Source organism: Saimiri boliviensis, chromosome 1 (genome assembly GCF_048565385.1).
Source record: "Saimiri boliviensis isolate mSaiBol1 chromosome 1, mSaiBol1.pri, whole genome shotgun sequence".
Classification (NCBI taxonomy): Eukaryota; Metazoa; Chordata; class Mammalia; order Primates; family Cebidae; genus Saimiri; species Saimiri boliviensis.
The window spans coordinates 271,464,148-271,486,826 of NC_133449.1; the positions used below are offsets into that span (position 1 = coordinate 271,464,148).

The 22,679-nt window shown below is 35.0% G+C and overlaps 1 long non-coding RNA gene across 1 annotated transcript in view; it reads right to left on the minus strand.

Annotated features, from left to right (window-relative positions):
- Positions 1-219: 219 nt before the first annotated feature.
- The window catches only part of LOC141581455 (uncharacterized), a 44,228-nt gene continuing 21,768 nt past the window's right edge, over positions 220-22,679 (minus strand). Inside the window, exons 2-3 of the long non-coding RNA XR_012514095.1 lie at positions 1,582-1,760; positions 220-538 (exon numbers count right to left, since the gene is read on the minus strand). This is a non-coding gene — a long non-coding RNA (uncharacterized LOC141581455). The remainder of the gene's footprint in view (positions 539-1,581; positions 1,761-22,679) is intronic.

Here is a 22,679-nt window from a genome sequence, read left to right on the forward strand (position 1 = left end):
GAACTTGAAGAAAATTTATATGTGGCATCAAAGGAAATGATGTGGTTGCAAATGTGCTTTGAGAAAAAGCTTATAAATAACTATAAAATGAAATGCTTATTTCAGTCTATAAAAGGGTCTCCATATATGTGTGTGTGTGTGTGTGTGTGTGTGTGTGTGTGTATCTCTTAAAAATTTGTATAGACGATTTTGAGGGAAAGAGGTGAATATATATATATATATATATATATATATATATATATATATGAAGATGCATTAGTGTCCTATGACTGCTGTAATAAATTTCTGTAAACTGGATGGCTAAAAACAACAAAAATTGTTCTCTCACAGTTTTGAAGACCATATGTCCAAAATCAAGGTGTCAACCAGGGCTCGCTGTCTCTGGGGATTCTTGGGAAGAACATTTCCTTCCCTCCTCCAGCATTTGGTAGCTGCTGACGTCCCTTGGCTTTCTTGGCTTATGGCCATGCCACTCCGATCTCTGCCTCTGTCTTCATATCGCCTCTGTGCCTGTGTTTTCTCCTCTTCTTTATGGTTCCTATAAGGACACATGGCATCCCATTTCAGGCCTACCTGGGTAATACAAGATGATCTCCTTTTCATCTCAAGATCTCTAATGTAATTGCACCAAAAATACCCTTTTTTTCCAAATAGGAAAACATTTGTCAATTTGAAGGTTAGCGTATGAACATATCATTTGGTGGGTTTCCATTCCACCCCACTACAGGAACTTTGAGTTTTATTTTGGTAATCACATTCTTATTTCGATGCCTTTATAATTTAAAGTTTTACCGTGATTTCTATTTATTGCCCATCAATAAATGCAGTGAAAATATTTTAGAAAGTAAAACACAGAATAACAATGTTGTTTGATAAACCACAACAAGGACCATCTGAAAATATTAACCAAGCCTTAATCATGCCGTGTTTCTTTGGGAAAAATTGACATATGTTGATGAAAATGGAAACATATCTTTTAAAATAAATTTGATTTTTTTCACTCTTTTTATAAATCCCATAGTTACTTAGACAACCCTATGTTTCTGTATAAAATGAAACGTTACGACAGCAGCAGGAAGCAAAAAGAGTGATACCTTTTTTCCTTTTTGTCACAAAGGACAAAAAAAGCAAAAAGCCTAGAGAAAACTGAAGCATCAATATATATATATAAAAAAACAGGAATGAAAAGACAGTTTTATTAAAATAAAAAGACATTTATGCAAAACAGCAGAAAAAAAATAGAAAGGTGTTACTGAAAAAGGACAAAGAACAAGTGAGATAGGCATTTGAAACCTGATGAATATATAGGCTATATCTCGGATTTTGGAATCTAGTACATTCTGTTTTTCTCCTGACATTCATATTTCTGGTGTAGCTGTCTCAGAGAACGCTGGGTGCTGGAAAACTCTTTTTACCACTCGGAACATTACAGACTTCTTCACACCTCAAGGACAATCATCTATTATGTACCAATAGCAAGTCAAAATGGCCATTAGTAAGAACACGGAAGACCCTCTGACATTTTCTTAGAGCCTGCTGCACTACTCTGAGCCAATCATTTTCTTCACTCTTAAAACTTGCCTTTCAGTGCTGCACTGAGGCCTGTTTTCCTCTCCAAGGAAGCTGTAACCTATTTGATTGAGTCTCCTTTTCCTTGAGAGTGACCAGTGTAGATTTATTCGTTGCCTCTCTTCTTTCCCCTGTGTGAGGTTGCAGAACTTTTCTGCTTCACTACGAAACTGGACTGGAGTTCTTTTGTTCTATTTTTGAACAATAAAGACATATACAACCTGAATTCAAAAGCAAATTAAAAACAGAAAAGAAAAGCAAATTTGCTGATTTAAAAGTTATCATTTATCCATGCTCGGTTTTTATGTCTTTGAAATAGATGGAAAGTTCTCTGGCAGAGAATATCCCATCCCAAGGGGAAGTTGGGCATGTTTAATGAAACCAGTGCCGTTTGATCAATTGGCTTCTGCATAATTGAGAGCAAAAGCTTTGCTGTCAGTATCATCCAATTTTTATCATGGCTCAAAATGCCATCATAAAAATCAACCTTTAAAATTATATAGCCAAAGCCATAGCATCCTACTTCATTGCCTGTATTCAATAAAGGTTGGAAAGACAAATGAAAAGATCATTATTCAGTTTTCATTCTCACCTGAAATCACTTACTAGTGCTAAAATCGGTCAGTGTGGCAGGGGGCAGTTCTAATAGAGATTGACATTAGCTCACTGAAAGGACACTAAATTAGAAGTAAACAATCAACGACATTCTTCTAACGATTCTGCATCTTGAGTTCGATTTTTTCCAATTTGTATATTACTTAGGATTGACACTGTTGCATTTGTCAGTGAGTACTGGATTGGAATTTAGTAACAGGGGAATGTAAGATACATACTAGTCTCTTACTGGCCAGAGAAAGCCAGTGTAACTTACATTTCTAAGAGAAACGTTTCTTCTTGGGGTTTGGGACAAAGCGTGTAAGAAGATGCTACAATCTTTGGAGGAAAAGCCCAATTCAAATTCAAGGGGTTGTTTTCTTGGTCTTGAAGCTCTTTGCAGGTCTACTTTAAGTGTTTAGCTATTTTGTTAGGTAATAAGAGTATTACAGCTTTAATCTCTGCTGTGATTTAGAAAGGAATAAAGAAGAAGCGATCTGTTTACAGTACATATTAACTGAATGCATTCATTTGCATAATACCTCTTTAGGGATGGATTGCATTATTCAGAGATTTCTATATGTAGAAATGCAGGAGTATTTCAGGCTTCAGTGACATTGAGGTCTTAAAGTCTATTAGATTAGCGCGACAATATTTCCTGATTAAAAATTCCCATTAGTTGTGAGACGGCTTCTGAGAAATATTTTTCACCTTATGGTGCTGGCAATAGGGGAGAATAAATATTCTTGTTTGAAAGTGAATTCCATGTAGAAAGGCATGGGGTTGCTTTTAAACGTATGAAAATAACACTCTTTGATGCTGGAGGCATTTAAATATTCTGGAGAAGACAATCACCAGTTACATGCTTTTTAAATATTAAAATTCCAAATTTCCAATGGAATATCTAAGGGCAGAGACTTTTAAAATGCTGACTTAGTGACAAATTTCAATTTTGACATATGAATTTAAAAAGGAAACCACTAATCCTTGTTCTTGATTGAAAACTACTAGTCCTAATTCTAATTGCTTAGGTATTTGTGGTTAATTACATTACAGGCAGTCCCTAACTTAACTGCGGTTTGACTTATGATTTCTTGGCTTTGGGATGGGCAAAAGCAACCTACACTCTGTAGAAAACAAGCTGATCCTCTCCTGCAATGCTGGATCAGGATGAACAACTAATACTCTACAGTGTACTGAGTTGCCAGATGGTTTTGCCCAACTGTAGGAGAATGTAAGCGTTCTGCACGCATTTAAAGGGGGGCTAGGCTAATCTATGATGTTCAGTAAACTAGATGTATTCCATGCACTTTTGACTTAGGATATTTTCAACTTATGATGGGTTTATCAGAATGTAAACCCCATGGTAAGTTGAAGATCATCTGTACAACTTCCAAATATTTCTTACCTGTGAAAGACTCTCCCCCTTTTCCATGATCAGGCACAATCATGTGATTTTCATTGTTCTTCCTTAATGAGAAGATTTTACTTTCCCAGACATTCCAACCTTGCCAGATGTCTGAGTTTAGCCAGTGAATTGTGATTAGTAGTGATGTATACCCCTTTCAAAAAAAGTTCGAAAGCCATGTTCTGTACCATGGAGATGACAATGTCCCAGCCCATTTGCTCCTTCAGCCTGGATGTGGGACAGGTCTCCCCTTGACTCTCCCCACAAGAGACAATAATAATTGTTTATTTATATGAGAGATAAATAAGCTTTTGTTATTGGAAACAATTAACAATTTGTGGGCTTATGTGTGTGGTGGTGTTGCTATCGATGTTACTCTAACAGTAACCTCAGAGAAGTTAAATGGTACAGCATTTTTAGGAATTCAAAATCATTATGTCAAATATCTTAAACCAGAAAGATAAAGTTTTACTATTTAAAAAGAAGGATGAAACGATCAATGCATACTTCTTTTGCTTTTTCAAGGTTACATAGTATCCTTTAACTTTGGGGAAGATTATGCTAATATTTTACCTTTTATGTAGCTATAAACCAAATAACTGTACAGTTTAAATTTTCACTTACACCATATGAAGAGGATGAATGTCCTGTATAATTATATACTCCTCTCCTCTTTTCACTCCTTTGCCTCTTCTCCTTCTTCTTCTCTTTCTCCTTATTTTCCTTCTTTTTATATTAACATCTTTCAAAAACATTTATCACAATTAAACTTTTAAATGACCCCATTCTACAGAACTAATAGAATAGAATTATTTTCTCCCTTTTTCTCTATTGTGGAAGTTCTTCTCTGCTTCTTCTTTTTCTCAACTCATCCAAACAAAAGCTTTAAAATAAGGAAAATGTCTGACAGGTGAACGGTCATACCAGAGAGTCATTCCTTGGACTCTAGAGTTCTAATTTGAAAATGCTCCTTAAAAGTTATATATATATATATATATATATATAATGTATTTTATATATATATATATATATATATATTTACATTTTGGTTACATGTTGACAAACTCTGTGTAATAGATAACTTCACTAGTTTGGAGGCTGTAGGAATAGAAATATTTACCTTTGCACTTTTTATACTGTATAGTAAATTAATATTTAGTTGGGAGTATTTTTTAGGTGGGTAGTCTATGAAATAGGCAAAAGATTTAATAAAATATAACTAAAATGCACTATAAAAATAAACATAACTGTTTGAGGCAATCAAATATAGTTTTCAGCATCTGAAATAAAAATGAATACCTTACTGGGAGAAATTGAAAACAGTGGTAATGAGGATAACAATAAAACATAAGCCATAATAAGACATAACACATATGTTGGTAGTACATTGCTAATATGAAATTAAGAGTGCCATCTTACATATCACCAGCCTCCAAAGTGTTAGCTACATGGTTAACATGAAGTTCTTATTTTTTTTAATAATCATATAGCTAAGTAAGTCTTTCTTTTTTGCTGTTGTTTTTGAAATAGTTTTTTGTTTTTAAAACAGAAACTGTGAAATTTGAGATCTAGCAGCTTTCTGTCTAAAATTTAGAGGAAATGAAACTTAAATATCACCTTCTTGTTCCAGGTCATTTCTGTTAGCCAAAGCACAGCATAATACTTTCTTAAACAGGTATTGAAAATAGAAGCACAGACGACTACATTAGGGGTATGGAGAAAAATTATTTTCTATGAAAGGATAGACTTGCCCTTCATTGTTTTAAATTTTCAGTTTTTTACAATATATGTATATTAATTTGATAATGCTCTAATTTGGTCTTATTTATAAAACGCTCTATATTGAAGTAAAGACAAGCTCACAGCATCTAAATTATATTGCTCCAAAGTGAAATAGAAATGAAGAAAATCTGCTGTGAGGAAGAATTAGAATCAGCTATATAGACAGAATGAGTAACAAGAATTGAAACAGAATGTAAAATCAAAGGAAACCAGAAAGAAAGGACACAACCATGCAAAAAGAAAGATAAGAAGATTATTTAAGCCAGGAGTCTCCAACCCCTGGACCCTGGACCAGTACCAGTCTATGGCCCATGAGGAAACTGGGGCGGACAGCAGGATGTGAGTGGCAGTTGAGCAAGCATTACCGGCTCCTGTCAGATTATCAGCAGCATTAGATTCTCATAGGAGCACGAACCCTACTGTGAACTGTGCATGTGAGGGATCTAGGTTTTGCACTCCTTACAAGAATCCAATACCTGATGATCTGTGGTGGGACAGTTTCATCCTGAAACCATACCCCTTCCACCATCCTTGGAAGGATGGTGGATCCTTCTGCGAAACTGGGCCATGGTACCAAAAAGCTTGGGTCGACTGATTTAAGCCATAAATGCCTTGGTCAGGAATTTAGAGTTTTCTAGTGATAGGAGTTCAAAACAATGGCTAAATGGCCAGTTACAAAAATTCTACGGACATAAAGAAGCTCAGAGCAATTTCAAATAAAGGCTACCTGAGTCGGTGTGAATGTAGAAACACTAGAAAAAAATGAGAGAAAACCTTCCCTCTCTTTTCTCCACTGTAGGGCTACTCTTTTAAGGCTTGATCTTTGGAAGAGTTGAGGACAGTGTGAAATTCTGGAATGATTTCTCTATACCCTGCAATTTTCAAAATATGCTCTCCAATATTATAAAATTCAAGGTGCGGTTTTACAGAGGAGTTTGTAGTCATTCTGTATTTTGGGAAAGATAAAATTTCAGTAGACATCAGTTCAGAGAAGTTTCTGAACAAGTTTTTTTTTTTTTTTGAGACGGAGTTTCGCTCTTGTTACCCAGGCTGGAGTGCAATGGCGCAATCTCGGCTCACCGCAACCTCCGTCTCCTGGGTTCAGGCAATTCTTCTGCCTCAGCTTCCTGAGTAGCTGGGATTACAGGCACGTGCCACCATGCCCCGCTAATATTTTGTATTTTTAGTAGAGACGGGGTTTCACCATGTTGACCAGGATGGTCTCGATCTCTCGACCTCATGATCCACCCGCCTCGGCCTCACAAAGTGCTGGGATTACAGGTGTGAGCCACCACGCCCGGCCCCTGAACAAGTTTAATGGAGCACACACATTGTGCCTTCGTCTTCTCTGTATTTTGATTTTCTGCACTGGGAACAAAGTTCGTTTGGCCCTGTTCATTTTGCAGAATCAAATGTTATCTAGCAACTCTCTCACTTCCACTTCTGGCTATAATCTGCCGCCCCATCTACAGGTGTGGATGTGGATAGCAAGGAGTGAAGAGTGTGTTGGAAAACACTAGTAATGTGGTGAAGGGGTCAGAGTTTTAAGTGGTAGGAATAGGCAGTGACCAGTCAAAATGGGATGGTGCCCGAATTAACTGGAAGAATCCTACCAGTGCTGATCAGCAGAAAATCACCTCTGAACTTGTCAGCAAGACTACTGCATGAGCAGCTGGCTTACTGAGAAGCTGTTAGGTATTCATCAACTAAATCATGTTGAACTAGGCATTCATCAACATGGCCACAATATTCTCAGATAATTTCCTGTAACTTTTCTTATTAAAATTATCATATAATTTGCTTACTAAAATTTTCATATATAATCTCATTCTCATATATTTTGCTGTAACTTTTTCTTTTTCTTTTTCTTTTTTTTTTTTTTTGAGATGGAGTTTCGCTCTTGTTACCCAGGCTGGAGTGCAATGGCACCATTTCGGCTCACTGCAACCTCTGCCTCCTGGGTTCAGGCAATTCTCCTGCCTCAGCCTCCCGAGTAGCTGGGATTACAGGCACGCGCCACCACACCCAGCTAATTTCTGTATATATATATATATATATATATATATATATATATTTTAGTAGAGATGGGGTTTCACTATGTTGACCAGGATGGTCTCGATCTCTTGACCTTGTGATCCACCTGCCTCGGCCTCCCAAAGTGCTGGGATTACAGGCTTGAGCCACTGTGCCCGGCCAACTTTTTCTTATTAAAATTCCAGAGTAAAATTATCTATGTGTCCTTTGTCATCAACCTGCTTTCCCTGTTGAATTAAAATAGTTGGTACAAAGTGGTAGAATATGAAACATTTATATGTTTGGATGATTACACACCTGAACCAGATTCACCTCCTATCTCAGAGGCCAGAATAACATCAATAAGAGGAGGAGTCAGTAACTTCCCTGAGTCACAGCCAATACCAGAAACTATCCTGTGGAGGCCAAAATATTTCCCATCTCTTGGGAGACAATACATTGTCATGGTTGAGAGGGTGATCTCTAAAACTTGAATGCCTAGGATTGAGTCTGCCAATCTGTATGACCTTGGCAAGCTACTTAAATTGTCTTACGTGGTTTTCTCACCTGTAAAGCGGGAAATATTTTACTTCCTACTCCACAGGGTTTAGGGAGGATTCACTAAATATATACATATTATACAATTTAGAAAAGTACCTAGTACATACCAAACACATTTATATGTGAGTTACTATTCGTTTTATAGTGGGGGTCTAGAGTTTATGTCTCTTGTTTTCCCTCATTGTTGTGCTGTTCCTGCATTATTATCCACTTTTAATTGTGATGAAAATATTTACACCTATGGACTGACCATCTACACTGCTTCTCATCAAGTAGCTCTAGTGTCAGCTCTTGCAGCAGTGAGGTCAAGGACAAAAAGCCAACCTATGTTCTACTGAAGCGTCCTTCAGAGAAGGGAATTATATAGAGAAAGAGGACTTGAGAGAGAGCTCAGTCCTAGAACATTCTGGGGACAAGAAATTCTAGATAGATGAGACTGGGTATTATTGGAGTGTGTATGTGTGAATGAGGTTATTTATTTAAAATGAAGCTTACATTGCACAAGAGTGAGGGAAATTATGAACAGAGGTTTTATTTTAGAAACTGCAAAGCTGAAATTGCAAAAGAAACTGTAGAAACTTACCTAATTTTTTTAAAATTAATTTTTGTAAACTTCTTATCTCTATGTTGATGTTGTGGTTCAAAGGAGGTGTCATGTTATCTTTAATAATAATTCTTTAATGACACACAGGCCTTCATGGATATTCAATTTTCTATTCATAGCACCTTTGGTGAAATAGGACTTATTTGCTACCTTGGTCTTTATTTTGTCAGGTTGTTGCAGATTTTCATCTAAAAGCATATAACACTCAGGGTGACTTGCTGCTCTGTTGCTTCTTTTAGAGACCAGTTTCCCACTTTGGCAGGAAATATAGTCAAATCCATATGACTCTGAAATGTATTTCAAGAAAGTTATTTTTAAAAAGGGGAGGCATATGACTTAGTAAAATTTTTCTCTCTTTCTAAGATTCACTTCTTGTTCTTCTTACAAGTCTACATTGCTAGTTATTTTTATTCTCCTTCCTTGGTTTCTTTTTTTCTGCTTCCCCCTTAATATGGATGTTAATTTTAGATGGCTTACTTCTCTCTTTTTCTCTTAAACACTTCCTGTGTGTTACCTCAGCCAACAATGCTCCCACTCTTATTTGGTTAATAAAATAGACAGATGCTTTCTGAAGAACCATTTCAAGAGTTTTCAAATATATCAAAATCATTTTGTGTTATTTCTGCAAGAAACAGAGGTGGTCCCTCAAAACCTATACAACAGAGACTCCAATATTTGAGTAAAATTATGATCCTGGAAGTAACATGAGGAAACTCAATTGAGTCTCCTTATGGAAAATCTTGAAAATATTTTTTCTATTATTGGTAAAAATACGTTTTTTAAAAAAATTAACTAACATTTTTGGTAAGTTCTCTAATTTGGGCAGTTTATTTTGAAAAGTTTAATCTGTGATTATTAGAAGTGTTCATGTCTTGAAATTTCAAAGACAACCTAATCTGTATCAATGGTTAGAAATATTTGAGGCAGGAAAGAAAATAAAAATTTTCTTATAAAGAAGTAGAAAAATGCAAAAGCCAGGAGGCAGTGTGGGAAAACTTTGCAGAACTGCAGAGAAAAGAAAAAAGTTGCTCTGAGAAGTTTCATGTTGTAAGCAAACTGTTTCTATTGCTTCAGCTAAATGGGAGAGACTATGAAGAGTAATTTGGAAGAGGGGATGACACATGGCTTCCTCTTGTTCAAAATCTGGAAAAACATATATATGATGTCCCTTATTTACCTCTTAACAAGTAAGCAGATTGAAAAGATAGGTTCAATTATCAGAAATATTGCTAGAAGACACAAAAAAGTCCAGAGGACAAGCTCTCCATGCCAAGAATCCTGAAGTCAGCCCATGGAAGTGTTACTACAAAATGTAATTCAATGTGATTTAGGAAAAAAAAAAAAACTATTATACTTAAAGTTTGGGGTGCACCAAGCTCAAAGGCAGTAAAGAATATTTCTAAATATATCCAGTTGCATCTAGATATATGTTTCTTATCTATCTGTGGTAGAAGCATATAAATGTTTATATCATCACTGAACATTTTTCCACTTGAATAGGTTGTTTTGTGTTTGAGCAAGCAACCCAAAACTCTAAATAGCTTCCCCAATCGAGGTTAGCTCTACATAGGCAAGCTTGTTTACAAAATAGCCTGATTTTACATGTGTGCTCTAGTAAAGAAATACACATTAACAATGACAATGGAATGGAATGCTAAATAGAAATGATATCCATGAATACAAATAAAGAAGAACTTTTTTTTGGTCTTATTTTAATGGTTCTTCTCCACTTAAGTACTAATATTTTCTCCCCTTCTAATTGGCAACCAGTTGAATATGCACAATCAGAGGCATGTAGACAAGAAACTCTCAATGTAAGCCAGCTACAACATATATTTTTGAGAAACACTGAAGAGAAAGATCCAATCCCCCATCATTTATCATCTAAGAAACTGTAGAAACAACTGTATTCTTTATAAAAATGAGTCAGACAGAGATTGGACATGTATTTATTTTGTTTGTTTATAGTCTACATACACACATATGCAAATTCAATCATCTCACATATACTAAAATGTTCTAGGTGTATTATATATATTTTTATATTATCTAAAGATAAAATATTTTATTTATTTCGTCTGTTACTTCAAATTCCATAGGATTTTCACTTTATATCTTGTATTTTATTTTTTCCTTACTGAAAATTCTGGTGCCCAATCACACACAAATATTGGAATATGACATAATTACTTATATACATTATCCCACATTTTACATGCAAGAGTCTTAGAGTAAAATGCCAATATAATAAAAACAACAATAATAAAATTTCGGAGGGTTATGCTCTTTCTATTCTTTTTTCTTTCATTATCGTTGTATCTTATTGTGAGAGATCATGTAGATATTATACATACACTCTTTTATCCATATTTTTAAGGAAAATAAGAACACAGTTTCAATAACATCTAACATCTTATTAAAACAGATTTGACAAAATTTCAAAAACTTCAGGTGCAATGTAAAACATAGATAACAAGAAACTTTGTATTTAACAGAGAGAGATGGATTTGGGAATCATCTTCACATTATTAGTATTGGAAGTGGTGGAAGATAATCATATTATAGTTGATAAAATTAAAATATCAGTGATCAAACCTCTGTTATGTTCCAATGCCTTAGTGCTTTATATGTTGATTTACTATTTCTTACAACTCTTTGAAGCAGGTATTATCACCCACTTCTCTCCTCCATTTATAGAGGTGGAAGTGGTGCCCAGAAAGCACAGATAACTTGTTAAAATTCACAGAGTTTGTAGGTGGCAGACAGAGATTTGAATACATGTCTGTCTGGCCCCAAATTTGAATTCTTTCACTACTTTTGTTTGCTTCTCGCTCAAGGCAAATAGCTTAGCAAGCTAAGGAAACACAGTTGAAAAATGAGGACCACTTATATTTATGTGAGATGCAGGGATTTAGATAGGATGGAGAGGGGGCAGCACAAATGCCAAGATCCAGAGAAAATAATCATATGTTTTGTGCATCATTTAATGGAGGAGACAAGAGAAATAACTTGAGAGTAAAGTGAACACTCACAAAGAGTCAAGAGAAGTAAATGAGCTGAGAGAAATGGCCATAGATGTGGTAGAATGCAGGATTATTTTTGAGGGGGAGTGCCAGATTTTAAGATACATAAACATAATTACTGTCAAAGCAATCATTCCTAGATGACCTTATGTGTCATCATTGGGCTTCTGGAAACCTGTTGGCATTATCACTTTCAAAGAAGTTTCTTAGCAACACAGTTGCTGATTTGAACCTTTCCAATAGAATAAACTAGAAAAAGACAGACAAAATAGTACAACAAAATATGGGCAAGAGGTTGTTAAAATTTTTAGTGTGACGACATTTAAAAGCAGATAAACATTGATAAACATTTTTCATCTCAAATAGGTTGTTTTGTTACTCTCAACCAAAAATCCTAAGACCGTAAATAACTTTCCCAAACACGGTTAGCTCTACATAAGCAAGTTTATTTATAAAATGGTCTGTTTTGAAATCCGTACTCTGGTAAAAACATTCACAGGCACACACACACACACACACACACACTCAAACACATACTTTTAAGACTATCATAAATCCATGAGGTGTGAGTCACACAATCACCTTTAAGACTGTAATAAATCTATGAATTTTGGAGGTATTCCAAATATTTGTGGTGTTATCAAAAGCTGAGGCTGTTCTGGAACTATGCCTGGTTTATACAATTAGTTGCCACTCTGGTCTCATTTTACAAACAGATCATGGAGAGTTTGGATGCAAACAACCGGTAGATTACAACAATTACAGCAGCAATTCAGTTTTGGAGACAGACGACCTGGGCTTGACTCTGTTCTGTTATTTATTGACTAGTGAGGGTAAGAACCAGCTTAAATTTACCAATGTTCAGTTGTTTCATCTGTAGAATGGGGATGATAGTACCTGCATTTGAGTGAAGTACATGGTAATATTTGGGAAAATGTTACCTAAATTGGGAAGCATCTTAAAAATATAAGCATTTATTACTGTTTCTTCAGTTTCTACATGCATGTTTCTTTCTTCCTTTTTTTTTTGGGGGGGGTCATTGTTTGCATAATCAAACCATGGTCTTTGAGTAAATATTTGAAAAGCCAAGCCCAGCTACAAGAAAGTCTTTTCATGCTTTAAATTTACTTTACTTATATAGTAGCTAAAATCTTCACCAAAGAAAATATAGGCTGGTTGAAGAGCACAGATTTTTATTAAAGCAATAATACATTATAGTTAAAAAAAACCTTAGGATTATGAGATTTTTAAAATTCTCAACTGAGTTTTAATTTAAGGGTTCATGTGTTAGTTTTGATCATTTTCCAAATGAGCTACCAAACAGTAAGACTAAAACTGACACATTACCTAAAGTTATAAATAAAGAATATAATTTAGTGTGATTTTTCTTCTAAATTATGCATAAATTTTATAGAATATTATTAAAACTCACTCCAATAAACTTTTTTCTGGTGTAAGACAAAGAAGCCCTTGTAAAGGGCATTTAACAATTTCCTCCTGGCTCCCTGACACTTGTGCTGCTGTTTAATATTTCTCCCCTGCATAATTCAGAATCTTGAAGGGAAATTTCATCGTTTTACCTTCTATAGTACCTTACTGAAGACAGTACACTTAATCATTGCATTTTACAGATTAGATAAGGTTTCATTCTTGCTTTCTCTTTTCCTCCAGCAATTTAATATTGCTGTTAGCTTGCACATTGTAATTAAAAAATGACTTATGAAAGTGTACTGCTAACAAGACACTTACCCCTTAGCAACTGGTGCTGGTGACTAGATACAATACGAACACAATGTCAAAGCAGCAGGATAATTTCAATAATTAATTCTGTTCTTCTTTCAAAAGATATTTAAAGAAGCAGTTATATTTGATGTTTCCAGAAAAGTGGTACATAGAGCAAAAGAGGAGTGAAACAGTGTTAACGTACTCTGAAACTTTATGATAATAGATCAAAAAGTATATCCTTTATGGATAGTAAAAGTAAACATATTTGTGTTTTGACACCTCTGTGTGTTGACGTTTTGTTTTCATGGCTTTTTAAAGTAAAGTATTCCTCTCAATAAATTTGATTTTCTATATGCTTTAGAACTGCTCTGAACTACAATAGTGATTTCTCCCAAATAGGGTATAGCAAACAGTAATGCTATCCTGTGTCTGTATTACTGATTATTGATTTGTCTTCAGCATGCTCAATAAACTGTATGAGATTCCTGGTTTTGTGGACTTCCCAAACAGACAATAAAACTTCTTGCAATAGCTCTGTTTTTCTCTTTCTCTGTCTCTTGGTTTCACTTTTATTTTATGGAGTCAGATCACAGATAAAATTTATTTTAGCTTGCAAACCATTATTGTACACCTATACCTCTCTGGGCATAGAATGAGATACTTGGGGATAATTGACATAGACTAAACTCATGAGGATTTAACAGCAATGAGGACACAATCATTTGAATACTCAGGCGGAAACTGTAAAATGTACATTACAAGGGCTTCTTTCCCTTACCTAAAAACAAACAAACAAACAAACAAACAAAAAAGAAAAAAAAGAAAAACCTTCACTGATGTGATTTTTAGAAGATTTTATATAAATCATGCATAGTTTAGGAAATCATAAATGAGAATGTCCCGATAGGGAATATACAGTTCTATTATAACCCAAAATGGATGAGATTTACTCAACCTTGGAGTAAATGCATGTCACTATTTTAGGAAGCTTTTCAAATTAAACTCTAATAATATAATTAAACTTTTTAAAAACAAAATTAATAAAATTGTTGAAGATATTTTAGAGAGCATGAAAAATGAAGTTTTCACTCTGCTATGAAATAAAGTGACCAATCAGAGAAGATGGCAAGAAAGTGTGATATGAGGTGTGAGTCCCAAGCACTAGGTCAGGAGGAAGGGCTTGCTTTTAGCATATGGTTCTGTGGTTTAAACCTGACAGGTAGGTGCATGGTCCAAAATACAAAGACGTAGGAAAATTCTAAACATGATCTGTAAAAATGTTCCCAATTTTGAAGAGGGGATAAATCACAGTAGTTAAAAAACATAAGAAATAGTCAAAACTTGGTAGGAAACAGTAAGCTGATCTGCCATACTACTTACCATTCTAATAATCAGTATTGAATATATGGCAAGTGTGGTGACTGGCTAATATTTAAATTCGACCTGTAATATCCTCTCGGAGTACAAGGGGGCACTATTAGAAACTACATTACGACAGCAGTAATGAACAGGAAATCATCCCTGTAAACCGGGATATGTAATCACTGTAAAACAACCCTCCAATTCCAAGACCAAGACCAAGACTTTTTCTTTTTCTTTTTGTTTGTTTGTTTTGACCCTAGCTTTTCTCTTTACCTTTCTCACTTTCCTTTCTGCTTTGCTTCAGTGATGATAGAGGCCATTCCCATGTCAAGCATACCTCTAACCCATGGGGAGGTAGAGAACGATGAGTTAGAACTGCAGGAACTGCTGGTCTCCTTTACCCAAGGAGCCACCATCCTGTACTTTACCATCTTATTCCCAAACATGGAATTCTCTACATTTTTCACAGAAGAGCCCATAACAGCAATTCATGTTTTAATATTTCATTTATTATACTGAGGTTAAATTACTTGCAATTAAATACTCTCATTTTAAGCTCACAATTCTGTAAGTTTCAACAAATATACACACCCATGTGTACATCCACCACAATGGAAAAGATTTGAAATATTTCCAAGGTCCTCAAAATTTCACTCATTTTTGATGTCAATTATTCTACTTCCAGTGCTTTCTGAAACTAACATCAGTTTGCTACTCTACACGTTCATATAAATGTACTCTTTCAATTTTGGTATCTTTCATTTAGCATGATGGTTGTGGACTCACACATGTTATTGCACCTATCAGGAATTCAATCTTTTTTTATTGCCCAGTAGTATTCAATTGTATGGATATAGCACTATATGTGTGTCCATTCACTGGTTGTTAGACATTTGGTTTGTTTCTAGCTTTTGGCCATTATAAATAAAGATTCTTTGACGAATCCTGGACATAGGTCTTTGTATGGATATGTGCTTTAATTTATCTTGGCTGAATACTTTGGAATGGAATTCTGGGGTTACACAGTATAAGAAACTGACGAATTCAATACCATTCAGGACATAGGCATAGGCAAGGACTTTATGACTAAAACACCAAAAGCAATAGCAACAAAAGCCAAAATATACAAATGGCATCTAATTAAACTTAAGAGCTTCTGCACAGCAAAAGAAACTATCATTAGAGTGAGCCGGCAACCAACAGAATGGGAAAAATTTTTGCAATCTACCCATCTGACAAAGGGCTAATAACCAGAATATACAAAGAACTTAAACAAATTTACAAGAAAATAAAACAAACAACCCCATCAAAAAGTGGGTGAATGATATGAACAGACATTTCTCAAAAGAAGACATTTATGCAGCCAACAAACACATGAAAAAAAGCTCATCATCACTGGTCATTGGAGAAATTCAAATCAAAACCACATTGAGATACCATCTCAAGCCAGGTAGAGTGATGATTATTAAAAAGTCAGGAGATGACAGATGCTGGAGAGGATGTGGAGAAATAGTAACACTTTTACACTGTCAGTGGGAGTGTAAATTAGTTCAACCATTGTGGAAGACAGTGTGATGATTCCTCAAGGATCTAGAACTAGAAATGCCATTAGACCCAACAATCCCATTACTGGATATATACCCAAAGGATTATAAAACATTCAATTACAAAGACACATGCACATGTATGTTTATCGTGGCACTGTTTACAATAGCAAAGACTTGGAACTAACCCAAATGCCCATCAATGGTAAACTGGATAAAGAAAATATGGCACATATGCATCCATAAATGCAGCCATAACAAAGGATGAGTTCATGTCCTTTGCAGGGACATGGATGAAGCTGGAAACCATCATCCTTAGCAAACAGACACAAAAACAGAAAACCAGACACTGCATATTCTCACTCATAAGTGGGTGTTGACCAATGGAAACACGTGGACACAAGGAGGGGAACATCACTCACCAGGGTCTGTCAGAGCTTGGAGGAGCTAGGGGAGGGATAGCAGGGGGTGGTGATATTGGGGAGGGATAACATTAGGAGAAACACCTAATGTAGATGACGGGTATGGATGCAGCAAACCATCATCACACGTGTATACTTATGTAACAAACCTGCACAATCTGCACACGTACCTCAGAACTTAAAGTATAAAACAAACAAACAACATGAAAAAAAGAAACTGCCAAATTGTTCTACAAAGTGGTTGTACAATTTTGCATTCCTATCATCAATGTATGAAAGGTCCTGCTTACTCTGCAATCTCAGCAACACTTACAATTGTTGTTTGCCTTTTAAATTTTAGCCATTCTTGTAGTTTTCTAGTAGCATCTCAATGTGTTTTAATTAACGTTTTTCTGATGACTGATGGTGAATATTTTTACATATGCTTATTCCATGTCTTCTTTTTAATATATTTTCAAAACCTTACTTTCCTCCAAATTTTTAAATAATTTAAAAAAATATACAGTAAATTATAAAAAAATCATGCTTAATATATGTGTATCCACCACCTATATTCTATAATCATTACATTTTGTTACAAGTTTTCTTTAAAAGACACATTCATATTCACTGATCTACTTTTCATTCATCAAAGCAACTTATTTTTGCTTCAGAGTGAATTACAGGTAATACTGCACTTTATCCCAAACATCTGAACATACAATTTGATAAATTAATTTTAATATGTCCAAAATTTTGATGTAATTTTTTTTCATGAAAAATGCATTCACTTGTTAAAGAAACTCATAGCAATATTTGGAATGTTGTCTTTACTCGACAATATTTTCTCACACCTTTTCACAAGCAAATTTGGCCCCAACTCTCCCAGACATAATCAATTTTCTGATTTTTTCATCATAATTATTTTTTTCCTGTTCTGGAATTTTATTTTGCCATTATCAGTTTTATACTTAGCCTTTCTTTTCCTGTGTATAGTTTTTTGAGGTTTATTCATGTTGTTGTATGAGTTCTGTTTTATTACTGAGTAATATTCCATTGAATATTTTATTTATCTATTTTCCTATTGATAGAATTTTTTGTTTCTGTTCAAATCTATTAGGAATGAAGTTGCTATAAACACCCTTGTAAAATGCCTTATTGTGAATACACGTTTTCATTTCTCTTGAGTAAAGTCCTGGGAGTAGAATTGCTGAATTATTGGGTAAATTTACATTGAGTTTTAGAAGAGACTATCGTGAATTGCTCCAATAGGCTTGTACCATTATACACTTCCACTGACAATGTGTGAGCTCTCTGGTTGCTCTAACATCCTTGCTAACATTTTGTATTTTCAGTCTTTTTCTTTTTAGTTATTTTGAGGTTTGTGAAGTGGTAGCCCACTATAATTTTAATTTGCTTTTGCCTGATAACCAATGACACGGAGCACTTTTTATGTGGTTACTGGACATTTGTACATTATTTTAAATAAAATGTCAGTTCAAATCTTTTCTTCATTAAAAATGTGGCTGTTTGCCTTTATCACTCATTTATAAGAATTCTTTATCTATTCTGGCTAACAGTCCTTATTGAATGTTTTCTCCCATTGCTTGTGTTTCTTTTCCTAGTGGTGTCTCCTGTAGTCTTTTATAGCTTATGCTGTTTGTGGGCAATATAAGAAATGTTCGATGGCTTCAAAGTCAAAAGATTTTCTCTCCAATGTTTAATTCTTAATTTTTATAGTTTCAGTTTCTGTATGTTTGTCTACCGTCTAGTTCAAGTTAATTTTTTGTATAGTATAAATTAAGGGTTTTTCACCCTCCCCTTTTTGCATATGATTGTCCTGTGATCCAGCGAAGAATTTATGGTAAATAACACTACTAAAATGTGAGAGATTAAATAAGGGAATGATACCTAGAGAACAACTTACGTCTCCAGTGGAAACTGAGTTAATGTCTCATTTTAAAGAGATTGGAAGAGTATAATAACATCTATATAACCATGCTTACTAATGGAGTATGAGGAGATGTTGGGTATTGACTTTTTGACAGTACAGATATTATTGAGCAGTCCATCTTCATGGTCCCCACTCTATGATGCCTACCACTCCATCAACATGGCTTCAATGTACCAGGTTTGAGACTTTTTTTTTTTTTTAATCTAGTGCTCAACCTGTTTTACAATGCTGGAGACTGCTTTTTCTTAACCTGCTAACAGCAATCATAAAAATACCTGGAATCGACTGAACCCAAGCCAATGATAGCAAGATCCAGAAACAAAGAAACAAACATGTTCTTCACAGTCTTGGCCTGCTTTCCAATGACTCATTTTGTTTTATTTCGTTTCTTTCTGTGTCCCATATTATGCCATGTAATTGGCAGTGGAAATGCATATATCCTTTAACAGATTGCCCCACATCCTTCCCATAAGGGTATACTTATCAGGATTACTTGTCAGAGAGCATCTTGGCTAAAATTAAGTCTTCCTAGTTCTTAGAAAAGAATAGTACTTGGTTGAATGAGGGAAGCTCATTTAGAAGCCGTACAAATCGTTAGCTTAATGATTGGTCAATAGGCTTAATCACATTTGTCTCTAAAGAAATCAAGGAGGCTGGACAAGTATGACCTTTATCTTTCCTAGGATGGTGGTGGATCAGACATTGTTCTTGAAAGAAAGATATGTCTCTGAAGAGCAGAGATATTCAGACAGAAATAGTGGCCTATGGGTCAGGAATGAATTATCTCACTTCTCTGATAAATCTTTCCTCCAGTCATTCTACCTGTCATCTCCAGTAAGACAATCATTTCACATTACAATAGTTCAACCTGTAGAGGAGGTACATGTATGTAGGTGAGGGTTGTCTTCTCACATTTTATTCTTTGTAAATTATGTAACAAAAGAAGAGGTTTTTCATTGTTTAACATTTCTTAGACTGTAGTTTAATTTGTCACATGTGATAATATTAGCATTAAAGGTCAAACTACACCATGCCTAGCCAGAATAGTTTCTTTTTTAATGGTGCTGCAATGTGAGGGAAAGACCAATCTTTGTCCATTACTTTGATAGCTTTCTAGAGCTCAACTCCTTATTTCCTTTGTACAATAGTTTACATAAGAATACACACACGTATTTCTCCAAGAATGCACAATACTTCGGAAACAAAGAACAATATAAATCCATATGTAGAAAGTTAACTTAATTTAACAAAAGAAAAAGAATGTGCCATTTTGATCAATTTTTTAAAGATCTCATGACCAATTTTATGCAAAAGTTTAAGCACTCAGGCTATTATTGCTTTGGGATGGTTTCTGCAAAATGTCTGCAAGAAAAAGCTTTCCCCAAATATGTGTCTTGGAAATAGAAACTCAGTCCTAAGTTGATGCCTCCAAAATGTCTATTTTCCCTTTCTTCCTATGACTTGAGGGGTCATTGCTGTTTCCCCATGCAGTCCAAAACTTGAGGTCAATATATATTTGGTAAATCTAGTTACATAGGCTTATATACATTATCTTCCTATATTTAAAATAGTGATAAAGAAATTATAGCTAGCATAATCTTTATTTCTCATCAGTGAGTAATTACTAAAGAAAAAATACTAAAAGATAAAAATGTTGATTTATTTTTGTCATTCAATGTTACATCATTTACACTGATTCATTAGAACTCAGTAAATAAAGAATGTTAATGATTCCTGAGCTTGAGAAACATAATCCAGTTAAGTGATGTTGGGTTTATACCCGGAAAAACTCTTAGAGGCATTTAAGGAAACTTATTCTTTTTCTTTCAAGAAATAAAAATAAGCATACATAGGCTTATTTTTTCTTACTATGTCTTTTTATATTACTCATATGTGAATTGATTCCAACTGAATCCCAGTTTTAGCAGATAAGTAGATAGTTTGTGTGTATGTGTAACATGCATGACCGTGCTCTGAAAGTCACGTTTGGCTTCCCACATCAAAAGGACATCAGCAACTCAAGGTTCTAGTCCTGGGGAAAAAAATCACTAAGAAGTTCTTTAGAAATGTGATAATTACAAAATTTTTAGGCTAACAGCTCTTTAGGAGAAAGAGTATCTCAAGGACACTGACCCGCTGGCATTGAATAAGAAGGCCAGCTATTCGAAGCCAGATATCCATGTATTTCTGGTTATTTTCCCTGTGCAGCCTATCTCGGCATGGTTCATGGACAATCTTCATCAGAATATTATTGGGATACTTCAGTAAAATAGGTTTCTTAGACATACTCAGACCCCCTGAGTCAGAATTTCTGGGCAAAAATGTTAATGTCTGTATTTCTAGAAAGCAGTCTTGAATATGTATCTTAAACATATTTTATATAGCCTGGTGTATATAAAATATTTTGTTAGACTCTTATGTCTAGCCATCAGTGCCATCAAGAGGTCAGAGGTCAATACATAATTTTCAGGATCAGGATTACTTGTCAGAGAGCATCTTGGCTAAAATTAAGTCTTCCCAGTTCTTAGAAAAGAATAGTACTTGGTTGAATGAGGGAAGCTCATTTAGAAGCCGTACAAATCGTTAGCTTAATGATTGGTCAATAGGCTTAATCACATTTGTCTCTAAAGAAATCAAGGAGGCTGGACAAGTATGACCTTTATCTTTCCTAGGATGGTGGTGGATCAGACATTGTTCTTGAAAGAAAGATATGTCTCTGAAGAGCAGAGATATTCAGACAGAAATAGTGGCCTATGGGTCAGGAATGAATTATCTCACTTCTCTGATAAATCTTTCCTCCAGGATTCTGTACTTCTGATTCCAGTGCCCTTATCTCTTTTTTAATGTCTGGAATCCTGATGGTAATATTTCTCCTTCTTTACATTTTAGTATTATCACAACATTTCAAAATTTTATGTTTCTAATGTGTCTGGAATCTAGTTTCCTGTAATGCCTACATAGCCACTAAAGCTCAGGACTATTTTACATGTGTACATTTGAATAAATTCAAATTGTTTTCATGGCTTCCACTTTTACTCTATCCCAATAGATAACTTTGATTAAATTAACACTTTGATATGAAAGTCTTCAGGGTAACAAGTCAAATTTTCTCACATTCCTGCATATTCCTCAGGCCAGATCAGTAATCAGTATAAATATTGGAATTGAGAACTGAGGCCAGCAACTGAGTTGTGCTGGGATGAACCCACTTTAAGAATATGAAGAAAATTACGGTGACTCTGTGTTAAAGAAATGGCAAATATCTTATTTGTCACAGGAGATTTAAAAACATTATATTGATATGAAATAGATTTTACCTAAGGAAAGAGTAGTCTGATTTCTCTGTCCCTGCTTTCATATCATTTTCCTCCATGCCTTTTAACCTACTCCTAGTTTAACCATGTGTATCTAGAATTCCCAAAGAACCCCTGTTGTTTCACAATGCTGTGTCTCTTCTTGGAATGATCATTCCCCTGTAACAGAAATCCTCGAGTAAAGGAAATCTTAACGGAGAGGTCTTAGATTTTACCTGTACCTTATTTTTCTTTTTTTTTTTCTTTAGCAAAGGGAATTTGCCAGCTCTGTAGAATAGAAAACAGCCTGCAAATCACTGAAAAAAACGTATACTCATTGAGACTTTGGAATCACCGGTCAGTCCCCCGAAGGAACTGAAGAGCAGCATTCCTCAGGAAGATGTGTGAGTAGAACCATTGTCCAGGGGAAAAAAGTTGCATAGTTCACTTTATGTTTGCAGGTCTAATTGATAAAAGTCTTCAACTTTTTGTGAATTCAGAGAAAGGGAAGAAGTTTTGCAGGTTGTGGGCCTTCATCTCAGATACTTCTTTGCTGGCTGTCATGCGGCTAACAGACCCTTGAGACATAGCGTAGTCCAAAGACCTGAACATTGGAAAAGGGAACAAGAGAACCAGAACGGGGCATCTTGGTTGAGCTAGCTTTGAAGGAATAGGATGATTCTTCTTCAGGGGCATGTGGTTTATGCTAGGATGTGAATCATCCAGATGCCATAGTAGTCATGGCTCACCATCTTCTATGACATAATAGAAGTCCACCTGTAGGACAGCTGTTCAACAACAAAAATTTGACCTGCCCCTTTCAAGGTCAACACGTATCTAGAGCAC